This window comes from Lithobates pipiens, unplaced genomic scaffold, assembly GCF_037356315.1.
Source record: "Lithobates pipiens isolate NorthernLeopardFrog02 unplaced genomic scaffold, aLitPip1_a1.2 Scaffold_27, whole genome shotgun sequence".
NCBI classification, from domain to species: domain Eukaryota; kingdom Metazoa; phylum Chordata; class Amphibia; order Anura; family Ranidae; genus Lithobates; species Lithobates pipiens.
This window is the reverse complement of record NW_027507788.1, coordinates 12490663-12504511: the sequence shown is the minus strand read 5'-3', so window position 1 is coordinate 12504511 and position 13849 is coordinate 12490663. Positions and strand designations below refer to the sequence as shown.

General features: G+C 45.1%; 1 protein-coding gene across 3 annotated transcripts in view; it reads left to right on the top strand.

The window, feature by feature from the left end:
• LOC143933535 (uncharacterized) overlaps positions 1–13849 on the top strand; it is a 74443-nt gene that overhangs the window by 39750 nt on the left and 20844 nt on the right. The gene's annotated exons all lie outside the window — the stretch shown is intronic.

Here is a 13849-nt window from a genome sequence, read left to right as displayed (position 1 = left end):
CAAATTCCACTCGGAAGCTTCAAATAAATGCTGGAGGTGCATAAACTACACAGGGACACTCTCAGCCCTTGTACACACGGTCGGACAATGTCCGATAGGACCGCGTTGTCGGATAATCCCACAGTGTGTGTGGGCTCCATCGGACTGTTTCTGTCGGAGTATCCGACGGACAAAGTTTTCCAGCTGGGCTATAAAATTTTCGGATAAAATATGATCCGATCGGACTTTGTCCGATTGTGTGTAGAGAATTCCGATCGGAACAAAGTGCCACGCATGCTCAGATCAAATTCCTACATCAAAGCTATTGGCTACTAGCCTGAACGTAGTTCCGTCCTAACGAAATAACATCATCACGTTATGTACAATCGGATTTTCTGACAACTTTGTCCGACTGTGTGCATGCAACAGTTTCGGACAAAATCCGACGGATTTGGTTGTAGCATGGCCGATCGTGTGTACAAGGGCTTACACATTTGGTGGACTTGTCCAAAGATCCGGTATTTTTGGACTCAGGTACACAGAATAGCCTCTACATTCACTGGCCAATTACTCGCCAGCTCGTATGATCTTCCATCATATGCACGTCCCTGCACACATTTATAGGAAATCTCTTAAGCCGCGTACACACGGGCGGACTGTCTGTCCAACTTAGTCCGCCGAAACACATTTCAGCGGACAGTCCGCTCGTGTGTGGGCTTCAGCGGACTTTTTCAGCGTGCAGTCTGGCGGACTAAGTATTTCGGAATTTCCGTAATATTCTCCATCCAACTTTGGTTTCAGCGGACAGTCCGCTCGTCAGTAGGCTAGTTGGACGGACTAAGTATGGCGCATGCTCAGAAAGGATTTACACGGCGGAAGGTTGCATTGCTGTGTATTGGACTTCCTATTTCTAGTCCCGTCGTACGTGCTGTACACGTCATCGCGCAAGCTTTCGACGGACTGTTTGTGCATCCGTGTGTGGTCAAGTCCGTTCATTCGAAAGTAGGACGGACTGTCCGTCGGATTGTCTGACGGACTAAGTTGGCCATACAATCCGCCCGTGTGTACGCGGCTTTAGTCTTCACCTGCCTAACGCCGCCAAGCTTTGCATCCCAGCTCATTGGGGCACCCCCCCCCCCCCGACATCCCCTCCACACGCGAATGGCTCAATAGGGTGGGGAAGATAGCGGATATGGAGGAACTCATACACATTGCACGAGACTCCCCAAATAAATATGCCCAGACATGGGAAAGATGGACGCTTTATCACGCCAATGACTGTAAGCCCTTGTACACACGGTCGGAGATTCCGACAACCAAATCCGTCGGATTTTGTCCGACAGATTTTGTCCGAAACTGTTGCATACACACGGTCGGACGAAGTTGTCGGAAAATCCGATCGTTCAGAACGTGATGGCGTTATTTCGTTACGACGGGACTACGTTCACGCTAGTAGCCAATAGCTTTGATGTAGGAATTTGATCTGAGCATGCGTGGCACTTTTTCCGTTCAAAATTCTCTACACATGATCGGAGTATGTCTGATCGGAGCATTTTGTCTGAAAATATTTCCGGCAAGTTGGAAAATTTGGTCCGACGGATATTCCGACGGAAACAGTCCGATGGAGACCACACACAGTCGGAGACAGACCGAGAGAGAGAGAGACCGAGAGAGAGAGAGACCGAGAGAGAGAGAGACCGAGAGAGAGAGAGCCCGAGAGACACCGAGAGAGACCGAGAGACAGAGACACACCGAGAGAGACCGAGAGACAGAGAGAGACCGAGAGACAGAGAGAGAGAGACCGAGAGAGACCGAGAGAGAGAGAGACCGAGAGAGAGAGAGACCGAGAGACACCGAGAGAGAGAGACCGAGAGAGAGAGACCGAGAGACACTGAGAGACACCGAGAGAGAGACACCGAGAGAGAGAGAGACAGAGAGAGAGAGAGACCGAGAGACACCGAGAGAGAGAGACCGAGAGACACCGAGAGAGAGAGAGACCGAGAGAGAGAGAGAGACCGAGAGACACTGAGAGAGAGAGACACAGAGAGAGAGAGGCACAGAGAGAGAGAGAGACCGAGAGAGAGAGAGATCGAGAGAGAGAGAGAGAGACCGAGAGACACAGAGAGAGAGAGACCGAGAGACACCGAGAGAGAGAGACCGAGAGAGAGAGAGAGAGACCGAGAGAGAGAGAGAGAGACCGAGAGAGAGACCGAGAGAGACCGAGAGAGAGAGAGACCGAGACCGAGAGAGACCGAGACCGAGAGAGACCGAGAAAGAGAGAGGCCGAGAGAGAGAGAGACCGAGAGAGAGAGAGACAGAGAGAGAGACAGAGAGAGAGACCGAGACAGAGAGAGAGACCGAGACAGAGAGAGAGACCGAGACAGAGAGAGAGAGACCGAGAGAGAGAGAGAGACCGAGAGAGAGAGAGAGAGACACCGAGAGAGAGAGAGAGACACCAAGAGAGACACCGAGAGAGACAGAGAGAGACCGAGAGAGAGACACCAAGAGAGACCGAGAGAGAGACACCAAGAGAGACCGAGAGAGAGACACCAAGAGAGACCGAGAGAGAGACACCAAGAGAGACAGAGAGAGACAGAGAGAGAGAGAGAGAGACCGAGAGAGAGAGAGAGACACCAAGAGAGACAGAGAGAGACCGAGAGAGAGACACGGAGAGAGACAGAGACACAGAGAGAGACCGAGAGAGAGAGAGAGAGACACAGAGAGAGACCGAGACACAGAGAGAGACCGAGACTCAGAGAGAGACCGAGACACAGAGAGAGACCGAGACACAGAGAGAGACAGAGAGAGAGAGAGAGAGAGAGAGACCGAGAGAGAGAGAGAGACCGAGAGAGAGAGAGAGACCGAGAGAGAGAGACCGAGAGAGACCGAGAGAGAGAGAGACCGAGACCGAGAGAGACCGAGACCAAGAGAGACCGAGAAAGAGAGAGACCGAGAGAGAGAGAGACCGAGAGAGAGAGAGACAGAGAGAGAGACAGAGAGAGAGACCGAGACAGAGAGAGAGACCGAGACAGAGAGAGAGACCGAGACAGAGAGAGAGAGACCGAGAGAGAGAGAGAGACCGAGAGAGAGAGAGAGACCGAGAGAGAGAGAGAGAGACACCGAGAGAGAGAGAGAGACACCGAGAGAGACACCGAGAGAGACAGAGAGAGACCGAGAGAGAGACACCAAGAGAGACCGAGAGAGAGACACCAAGAGAGACCGAGAGAGAGACACCAAGAGAGACAGAGAGAGACAGAGAGAGAGAGAGAGAGAGACAGAGAGAGAGAGAGAGACACCAAGAGAGACAGAGAGAGACCGAGAGAGAGAGAGAGACACCAAGAGAGACAGAGAGAGAGACACGGAGAGAGACAGAGACACAGAGAGAGACCGAGAGAGAGAGAGAGAGACACAGAGAGAGACCGAGACACAGAGAGAGACCGAGACACAGAGAGAGACCGAGACACAGAGAGAGACCGAGACACAGAGAGAGACAGAGAGAGAGAGAGAGAGAGAGAGACCGAGAGAGAGAGAGAGACCGAGAGAGAGAGAGAGAGAGACCTGATGTTGGGTCCACTTCATTTTTATTTATTGAATTTACACCAAAAGCTGCCTGAGTCCACAATGATGTCCCTTCTTAAAATGCTAGATGAATGCCCATCATGTCTTTCTGTGTTACTACCTTGTTTCAAGTATGAAAAATATCAAAAGTAAAGTATGAAAGTGTCAAATATCAAAAGAAAGTATCAAAAGTATGAAATTCTGACTCCACTCTGACCTGGGCATGCCGATCTACTTGTAGACCCGTCCGATCCTGACACTTTTTCTTTACAAGTAAAAATCTGCATTTTTTGCTGGAAAATGAGTTAGAGCCCCCAAACAATTTATATATAGAACAGGCCTCATCATTGTGGACCAAAGAAGTTGAGGTCACGTGCTCAGCATCATATCCACAGGTTGTCTTTGGGAAATAGATGTATGAGTGCTGCCAGCATTGCTGCAGAGGTTGTAGGGGTGGGGGGGTCAGTCTGTCAGTGATCAGACCATACGCCGCACAGTGCATCAAATTGGACTGCATGGCTGTTGTCCCAGAAGGAAGCCTCTTCTAAAGATGATGCACAAGAAAGCCTGCAAACAGTTTGCTGAAGACAAGCAGACTAAGGACAGGGATTACTGGAACCATGTCCTGTGCTCTGATGAGACCAAGATAAACGTTTTTGGTGTCAGATGGTGACAAGCGTGTGTGGGGGCAACCAGGTGAGGAGGACAAAGACAAGTGTGTCTTTCCTACAGTCATTCATGGTGGTGGGGGTGTCATGGTCTGGGGCTGCATGAGTGCTGCCGGCACTGGGGGGGCTACAGATCATTGAGGGGACCATGAAGGCCAACATGTACTGTGACATACTGAAGCAGAGCATGATCCCCTCCCTTCAGAGACTGGACCGCAGGGCAGTATTCCAACATGATAACGACCCTAAACACCTCCAAGACAACCACTGGCTTGATAAAGAAGCTGAGGGTAAAGGTGAGGGACTGGCCAAGCATGTCTCCACACCTAAACCCTATTGATCATCTGTGGGACATCCTCAAACGGAAGGTGGAGGAGCGCAAGGTCTCCAACATCCACCAGCTCCGTGATGTCATCATGGAGGAGGGGAAGAGGACTCCACTGGTGACCTGTGAAGCTCTGGTGACCTCCATGCCCAAGAGGGTTAAGGCAGTGCTGGAAAATAATGGCGGCCGCACAAAATATTGACACTTTGGGCCCAATTTGGACATTTTCACTTAGGGGTGTACTCACTTTTGTTGCCAGCGGTTTAGACATTAATGGCTGTGTGTTGAGTTATTTTGGAGGGGACAGCAAATTTACACTGTTACACAAGCTGTACACTCACTACTTTACATTGTAGCAAAATGTAAATATTTTCTTCTATCTTTTCATGTGACAACACTGAAGAAATGACACTGTTATACAAGCTGGGAAAAGGGGGGAGGCTGGAGAATCCTCATGAGATATGTGGCACCTCTTCCCAATAAATTTGGCAACAAAATAGTATAATGGGGAAAGGAAGAGGGGATTATAGCGGTGCCATATATTTAAGAAGTTCCAATATTCAAAGAGAATACCTGTCAGGTCACCTCGAGGCGAGGTGACAGATGCACACCGTAGGGATCAGGAGTGCACCGCAAGATTGTGGAGCCTACGGCTGACTGCTGCGGACAGGAGACAGGTCCCACTGGGGTTAGAGCGTAAGATTCCCTGGGGCATGGAGTCTAAGAGCCAGCAGGTGTTCACCAGCGCCTCTAGTGGTGAGGATGGACTTGGCTGCAACTGGCTCCAGGTCGTGACCCCCAGGGTCCCCCAGCTCACACCCACAGTAGGAAACAGGAGGATAGGGATGGTGAGGGACAAAGCCAAGGTCGGGGCCACAAGCAGACAGGAATAGTCAGGGACACGCCAAAAAGTCAGGATCACAGGCAAACAGGGATAGTCAAGGACACGCCAAGGTCGGTAACGGAACAACAGAAGAGCACACGGCAGGTAACAGGAAGCTAACACACAAAGGCATTGGCCTGCAGTGCACAGGTTAATATAGAGCTCCCTGATAGGAGCTAGGGTGGAGTCATGCCAGAGGATGGAGAACAAAAGCAGTCAGGTGAGGGTCGGCTAGTCTCTAGATGAACACATGGGAACAGGTAAGCAGAAAACTATTGCATAACCATGACAATACCAGTAGGTAATAGAGGTCATCAATTCCGACATGTTTCGCCAAAACGTTGGCTTCCTCAGGGAATGATATATGCCTGTGTCAAAATTCTAGATTCTAAGTAAGGAAGCAAAGGAAAACATGAGATGCACATATTTTTTTTTTTTTTCCCTTTTTTTTTTTTCCTTTTTCTAAGTATTCTTTATTCATTTTCTTCATAAATACAATCTTTATATCATATTATATCAAAATTTTAAACATATATATATATATATATAAAAAAAAAGGAAACCATTAGATCGTCAAGGGTACAATCATTCCTTCATAATTTAACAATTATCTGACTTCACAGCATTATTTCCCTTCAGGCAGGGGCAAAAAACAGATCAAAACAAAACAAAACAAAACAAAACAAAAAAAAAAAAAAAAAAAAATCAAAAAATTCCCCCTCTCTCTCCACCTCCCTCCCTCTACATTGGATATCCTATCCTGTCCATCCAAGGCTTCCATATTTTTTCAAATTCCTTCAGGTTTCCTCTTTTTATATACACTGTCCTCTCCTTCCATATTGTTTCTGTTACTATCCTTGTCCAATCTCTTACCGAGGGGGGGTTCTCTGCCTGCCACCTCTGTGCTATAAGCTTTCTTGCCTGAAACATACACCTCAGTATTGCTTTAATTGTACAGGGTGAGCCCCCTATTCCCTCGGCCAAACCCAGCACACATAGTCTGGGATCTCTCCCTACTCCCACTCCAAACGTTTCCTTCAGAGTGTGGGTAATTTCTGACCAGTATCGAAATAGTCTGGGACATCTCCAGAACATGTGCGCTAGGTCCCCAGTATCTTGACATCTTGGACACTTATCATCCTCTCTTTTCCCGAAGCCAAACAGTCTCTTAGGGGTATAGTATGATCTGTGCAACAGCATCAAGTGAGAAACCTTCTGTGCAGGCGAGATTGAGATAGAGTGTCCTGCCTCTAATAACTTCCTCCATTGCTCATCTGAAAATACCCCAAATTCCTCCTCCCATTTCCCTCTGCATTTAAGTTTCTCTGGGTTTTCTATATTCCCTTCAGTTATATATGGGTATATTTCTGCTATGGTTCCCCCTGCCTTTTCTTGCGCGTTCAATCTGTCATAAAAAGGGGAGTTATTCCACACTGGGCCTTGTTTATTAAATTGTTTATCCAACGCATGTCGGATCTGCAAATATTTATAGAATGAATGCCTTGGTATATCAAACTCCGCCCTCAATGCATTAAATGTTTTCAATATCCTTCCTTCATATAATTGGGCCAGTTTATCAATCCCCTTTATCTCCCATGGTCTATATCTACCAATCAGTTCCATTTCTGGCAAATTTAAATTGTTCCATAATGGGGTATGTTTAGTCAGGCCTCCCAGGCCTTTTATTGTTTTGACTGCCTTCCAGACTTTTAAAACCATTTTTATCGTCGGTATCCTATATTGAAATGAGTTTGCCTCCAGGGCTTCCAAAATTGTATTGTGAGGGGACTCTGCTATCATCAATGCCTTATTTGTTCCTCCAATCCTACCTTTACTTATCCCCAGATGCTGTAATTGAGCTGCTAAAAAATAGCTCCGTGGATGAGGTACTGCCATTCCTCCTTTCCTAGTTGGTAACTGTAAGGTCTGGAGGCTAATCCTTGACACTCGACCTTTCCATATGAGTTCTCTAAATAATTCTTCTATTTTTTTGAACCACTTTTTATCCACCCATACCGGGGAGTTATGCAGTAGATACAGCATCTGGGGCAGCCATACCATTTTGATCAGATTACATCTTCCCGCAACTGATAGTGGGAGCTTCTTCCATATTTCAATCTTAGTTCTAAATTTAGTTATTAGTGGGAGTATATTATCACCAATATATTTTCCAGGGTCTCTTTTAATAAGTATCCCTAAGTATTTTATTTGATCGACCACTTCTATCTGCGGGGCTGCCAGCATGTTTCGATTCACTATTGAGTCTACTGGCATTAGGGCAGACTTTTCCCAATTTATAACCAATCCAGTAAAATTACCAAACTCGGCCAGTATAGTCATCCCCTGTCTAAGGGTCTGTTCCGTATCTCCCAGGAAGAGGAGGATATCGTCTGCATACAGAGCTATTTTCTCCTCCCTCCTCTTTCTCTGGAAGCCTGCCATATTTGTATTTGATCGTATTGCGATAGCTAATGGCTCCATAGCAAGAGCAAAAATCAGGGGTGACAACGGGCACCCCTGTCTTGTTCCCCTCTCCAAAGAAAACCTATCTGAGTACTCATCATTAATCCTTATTCGCGCACTAGGACCACTATATAGGGTCTGTACCCTAGCAATAAACTTGGGGCCAAACCCAAATGTGCCCAGTGTTCGCCATATATATCTCCATTCTAGGCTATCGAAGGCCTTACCCACATCTAGCGCCATAATTGCTCTTTTACCCTCATTTTCCGTTGGTAACTGTAGATTTAGGTAAAGCCTCCTAACATTCATGCCAGTGGACCTACCGGGGATAAATCCCGTTTGATCGGGATGCACGAGTCTCGAGATAATTTTATTCAGTCTGAGTGCCAACACTTTAGCTAATATTTTAGCATCAGAACAAAGGAGGGATATAGGTCGATAAGATTTCGTATCCAATGGATCTTTCCCCTCCTTATGCAAAACAACTATCGTTGCTTCGGTCATTGATTTTGGAAGCTTCCCTTCTTCTTTTGCCCAGTTAAAAACTTTAAGAAGCTCTGGCAGCATTACTTTCCCATAATGTTTGTATATTTCTACTGGTAAACCGTCTGGGCCTGGGGATTTCTGGTTAGCCATTTCTGCCACCGCTGATTGAATTTCCTCTAATGTTAATTGGGCTTCCATTACCCCCCTCTCCTCCTCAGTGAGGAACGGAGTTGTAATATTATCAAAGAATACATCCATTTCCCTGTCCTTCGCGGCCCCCCGAGACCTGTACAACTTCTCATAGTATGTTCTGAAAGTATCTATAATCTCTACGCCCTGTGATATAATTTCTCCTTCTTCTGTCCTGATCGCAAGGACAGAGGAGGACAAGGAATTGGTGTTTGCCAAATGCGCCAACATTCTCCCAACTCTTTCCCCCTCCCCATAAGCAATCTGGCTCTGAAATAACCTTTTATTCTCCATTTTCCTCATAATCACCATTTTATATTCCTGTTGTTTTTCTAACCATATATTTTGTTTTTCTGGGGTAGGACTTTCCACATATGCTCTTTCGGCTTCCATTACCTCCTCTCTTACTCTATTCTCCCATTTCTTTGACTTCCCCTTAATTTTCGCAACTTGTTGAATAAGGATTCCCCGAAGATAAGCTTTTAATGCGTCCCATATCACCCCTCTTGCTGCAGTATCTTTATTAAACTCCAAAAATTCTTCTAGCCGGGTTGATATCTCTTCTGGATCACCAATTACTTCCAACCATACTGGATTCAGCTTCCATACCCTAGGGGTTCTTTTTCCTTCTATATTTACTGATACTGTCAACAAAGAGTGATCAGATACCCCCCTAGGATGATATACTATATCCCTCACTGCTTTATTTGCTTCCTCATTCCCCAGAACCAAGTCTATCCTGGAGAGTGAGGAAAAAGAACTTGAAAAACATGAATATTGTAACAAGGTTGGATTACGCACCCTCCACATATCAAACAACCCTCCCTCCTGCAGGAACCGAAACAGCCAGGTCTCATCTGCCTTCTGGGTGTATCTTCCTGGTGGAAACCTGTCCTGGTTTTTACTAACAACCTCGTTGAAGTCCCCCACCGCTATAACCGGGGTCCCGGGCTTATCCACTATGAACTCCAATAAGCAGTAAAGGACCTCCAACCCAAATGGAGGGGGGATATATATGTTTGCCAGGATATACTCCCGGTTCTCTATTACGCAATGCAAAAAAACATATCTCCCCTCTTTGTCTATGCTGACCTGCCGACACAGAAACGCAACTTCTTTCCTTATCAATACAGCCACCCCCCTTGAGTAAGAGGTGTGGACTGAGTGGAATTGGAATGGAAACTTCTTACTTCGGAGTTGTAACTTAGTTTCTTCAGTTAAGTGCGTCTCCTGTAGGCAGATCAGCTGGACATCACAACTTTCAAAAATATCAAACACTGCTGCTCGTTTTACAGGTGTACCCATCCCCCGGACATTCCATGATCCAATTTTCAAAACTCTAGTCTGCATTGTTTTGAAGAAGAAAAAAAAAAAAGACGGAAAGTAATATGCTCATATATACCAAGAACTACCAAGCAAAAAAGACAAAGGACAAAACATTTTTTTACCAAAGGAGGGAGAAGCCCAGTATACCGAGAAGCATGGGAAGGAGAGAGGGAGAGAGAGAGGACCAGAAACACAAAAAAAAAAAAAATAAAAATAAAAAAAATAAAAAATAAAAAAAAATATAAAAAAATAATAAAAAAAAAAAAAAAAAAAAAAAAATGAAAAAAAAAAACCACCCCATAAACATATACATCTTTTTGCATACCACTATGATATTTTGTCCTAAACTTGTTCCATAGCCTAAAACCAATAAATTTCCCCTCTACTAGTGATTTCAATCCGTGTTTTTGTATTAATTTTAATTTATAAATTACTCTTGTGTACTCAACCCTATTTTCCTTAATCTTATATCCTTTTTTTATACTCAACCCCTTACCCCACCCCCCCTTATACCATTCTAGGTTACCCCTAGGGGCTTTTCCCGTGACCGTTACATACCGTCCTGTGCAATCATACCTCCCCCCACTCCCCACCCCCCCCTCCCCACTTACCACCCTCCCGTCCCTCCCCCCCTTTCCCCCATTACACAACTTATACATCAACATTATAACACACCTCACCCCTTACACATATATTGTATGTATTATTTAAATGACGATAGTTATTCAATTTACCACACAACCTCAGCCCCATATACATATGTGCTGCCCCCCCCCCCCCCCCAAAAAAAAAAAAAAAGGGAAGGGGGGGGAGGGGGGGAAAAAAAGAAAATAAAGGGAGAGGAAAAAAAAAAAAAATAAGAGAATCCCCAACCGAAAACAAAAGGGAAGGGAGAGAAAAAAAAAAAAAAAAGGGGGGAGAGAAGACGAGAGGGTGAGGGAGAGAACGAAAAAAAAAAAAAAAAGGGAAAAAAAAATTCTCCCTCACCTCCTCCCTATCTGGTCCCCCCTTTCCTCTATCCAAGTTATTACACCAGCCGGTGAGTCAAAAAATAAGGTTTCTCCCGCTGCTATTACACGAAGTCGTGCTGGGTACAGCAGAGCATATGTAATATCCATTTTCTGAAGCCTGCGCTTCACCTCTATATACTCTGCTCTACGTTTTTGCAATTCAGGAGAAAAATCAGGATAAAACGATATTTTAATTCCCTTATATTGGATACTACCCATTTCTCTAGCCTTACGAAGTAAGACTGCTTTGTCTTTATAATTCAGAAACTTTAGTAGCATAGATCTAGGATGTCCTCCCTGTGGCGAAACTCTAAATGGAATTCTATGTGCTCTCTCTATTGCGAATTGCTGCGAAAAGGAATCTCTTCCAAACACCTCAATAAACCATTTCTCCAAAAATCCGATTGGATCCGGGCCTTCACACTTTTCCGGGAGACCAACCACCCTCACATTGTCCCTTCGAAGTCTATTTTCCATTTCATCCAGTTTCCCTTCAAATTTACCCATCTGTACTTTGAGAACCTGGACCTCCTGGTTTAAGGGATACATCTCATCTTCGATTTGACTTATTCTGCCCTCAGCTGATGTTATTCTGTCCGCTGTCTTCTGGAGATCGTGACGCATCATAACTATTTCCTCTTTGATGCCCTTTGTTTGGTCACATAACTCAGCCAGCGATGCTTTACAGGTATTAACAGCCCCCAGCACCTCCTTTAATGATGGCTCAGCTTCTCCTTCTAATGAGGGGGCCAACGGGGGGATTGTTTCAGGTCTTCCAACTATCCCAGTGTTCTTATTAGATGCACATATAAATCAAAAATAAATATGATTATAAACATTATTAATAAGGAATGCATGACATGGCCATAAAATCTCCCACGACTGGTGGGTCCAGCCAACCACCACACCTACATAACCTCTGGCCCCCAATGGGTCCGAGACAGAGGAGAGGGGCCCCACAACAGGGGCTAACAGCGCCACATCAATGACTGCAGGGGGCAGATAAAGACCTAGCAATCAGGATGTAAAGAAAATAAGTGTCCATGAATGTTAAGACAGGAAAAAGTATAGGGACAAGCTGTACACTCACTACTTTACATTGTAGACAAGTGTCATTTCTTCAGCGTTGTCACATGAAAAGATAGAAGAAAAGATTTACAAAAATGTGAGGGGTGTACTCAATTTTGTGAGATACTGTGTATATGTATATATATATAATTTTTTTTTTTTTTTTACCCTAGAGAATAAAATGGTGGGTGTTACAATTTTTTATGTCACAAATTATTTTCACTGTATTTGAAAAAGTGACATTAATGAATTTAATACAATACTCACTTTTTTTTGCAAAATATGATGTTACACTGAGTAAATAGATACCTAACATGTCACGCTTTTAAAATTGCGCACACTTGTGGAATGGTGACGAACTTCGGTACTTAAAAATCTCCATAGGCAATGCTTTATTTTATCATTTTTTATTTTTTTTTGCTATCACTTTTATTCTGATCACAAGAAATGTAAACATCCCTTTCGATAGAAATGAGTCCTCAACACTTAAGCCACGGACCAATTTGCAGCCAAAGGACCAGGCCCCTTTTTTGAGATTCGGCACTGCGTCGCTTTAACTGACAATTGCGCGGTTCGTGCGACGTGGCTCCCAAACAAAACTGACGTCTTTTTTTTCCCCCCACAATTTGGTGGTATTTGATCGCCTCTACGGTTTTTATTTTTTGCGCTATAAACAAAAATAGGTTGACAATTTTGAAAAAAATGCATTATTTTTTACTTTTTGCTATAATAAATAACCCCCAAAAATATATAAAAAAAATTTTTTTCCCTCAGTTTAGGCCGATACGTATTCTTCTACATATTTTTGGTAAAAAAAAAAAAATCGTAATAAGCGATTATTGATTGGTTTGCGCAACAGTTATAGCGTTTACAAAATAGGGGATAGTTTTATAGCATTTTTATTAATATTTTTTTTTTTACTAGTAATGGCGGCGATCAGCGATTTTTATTGTGACTGCGACATTTATGGCAGACACATCGGACATTTTTGACACATTTTTGGGACCATTGTCATTTATACAGCAATCAGTGCTATTTAAAGTGGGAGTTCGGCCGTTTTTTTGTTTTTTTTTTAAAGTCAGCGGCTACAAATACTGCAGCTGCTGACTTTTAAAATAGTGACACTTACCCGCCCAGCGCGCCCGCGATGTCGGCACCCGAAGCCGATCTCTCGATCGACTCTTGGGTGCTGCCGCCGCCATCTTTGGTATGGGAATCAGGAAGTGGAGCCTGGCTGCTTCACTTCCCGGCTTCCTACTGCGCATGCGCGAGCCGCGTTATGCAATAAGGATGGTCCCCGCTGTCTCTAGGATCCGTGTGTTTCCCAGCGGACAGCGGGGGAACCCCCAGGAAGTGGCGTAAATATCTGTAGATTCTGTGGATATCTATGCCGGAAGTGGGTGCAGATACCTGTACTGTACAGGTACCTGCACCCCCCTCCCCCCTGAAAGGTGCCAATTGTGGCGCCGGAGGGGGGGAGGGTTCCGATGAGCGGAAGTTCCACTTTAGGGTGGAGCCCACGCTTTAAATGCAGTGATTCCTGTGTAAATGACATTGGCAGTGAAGGAGTTAACCACTAGGGGGCGGGGAGGGGTTACGTGTGTGTGTGTGTGTGTGTATGTTTTTTTATTTTAACTGTAGGGGGTGTGGCTTGGCATCTGACATCACTGATCATCTTTCCCTATAACAGAGAACAGACGATCGGTGACAGCAACACTAGGAAGCACGAGGAGAGGTTTGTTTACACAGATCTCTCCTCGTTCTTCATCTCTCTGACACCTGTGGCGATCAGGTTCATGGTTCCCACAGAGCTCAGGAACGGATCGGGAACGCGCCACCGGCGGCGCGCTCACGACCCACGGCTGGGCACTTAAAGAGCAACGTACCGGTACGT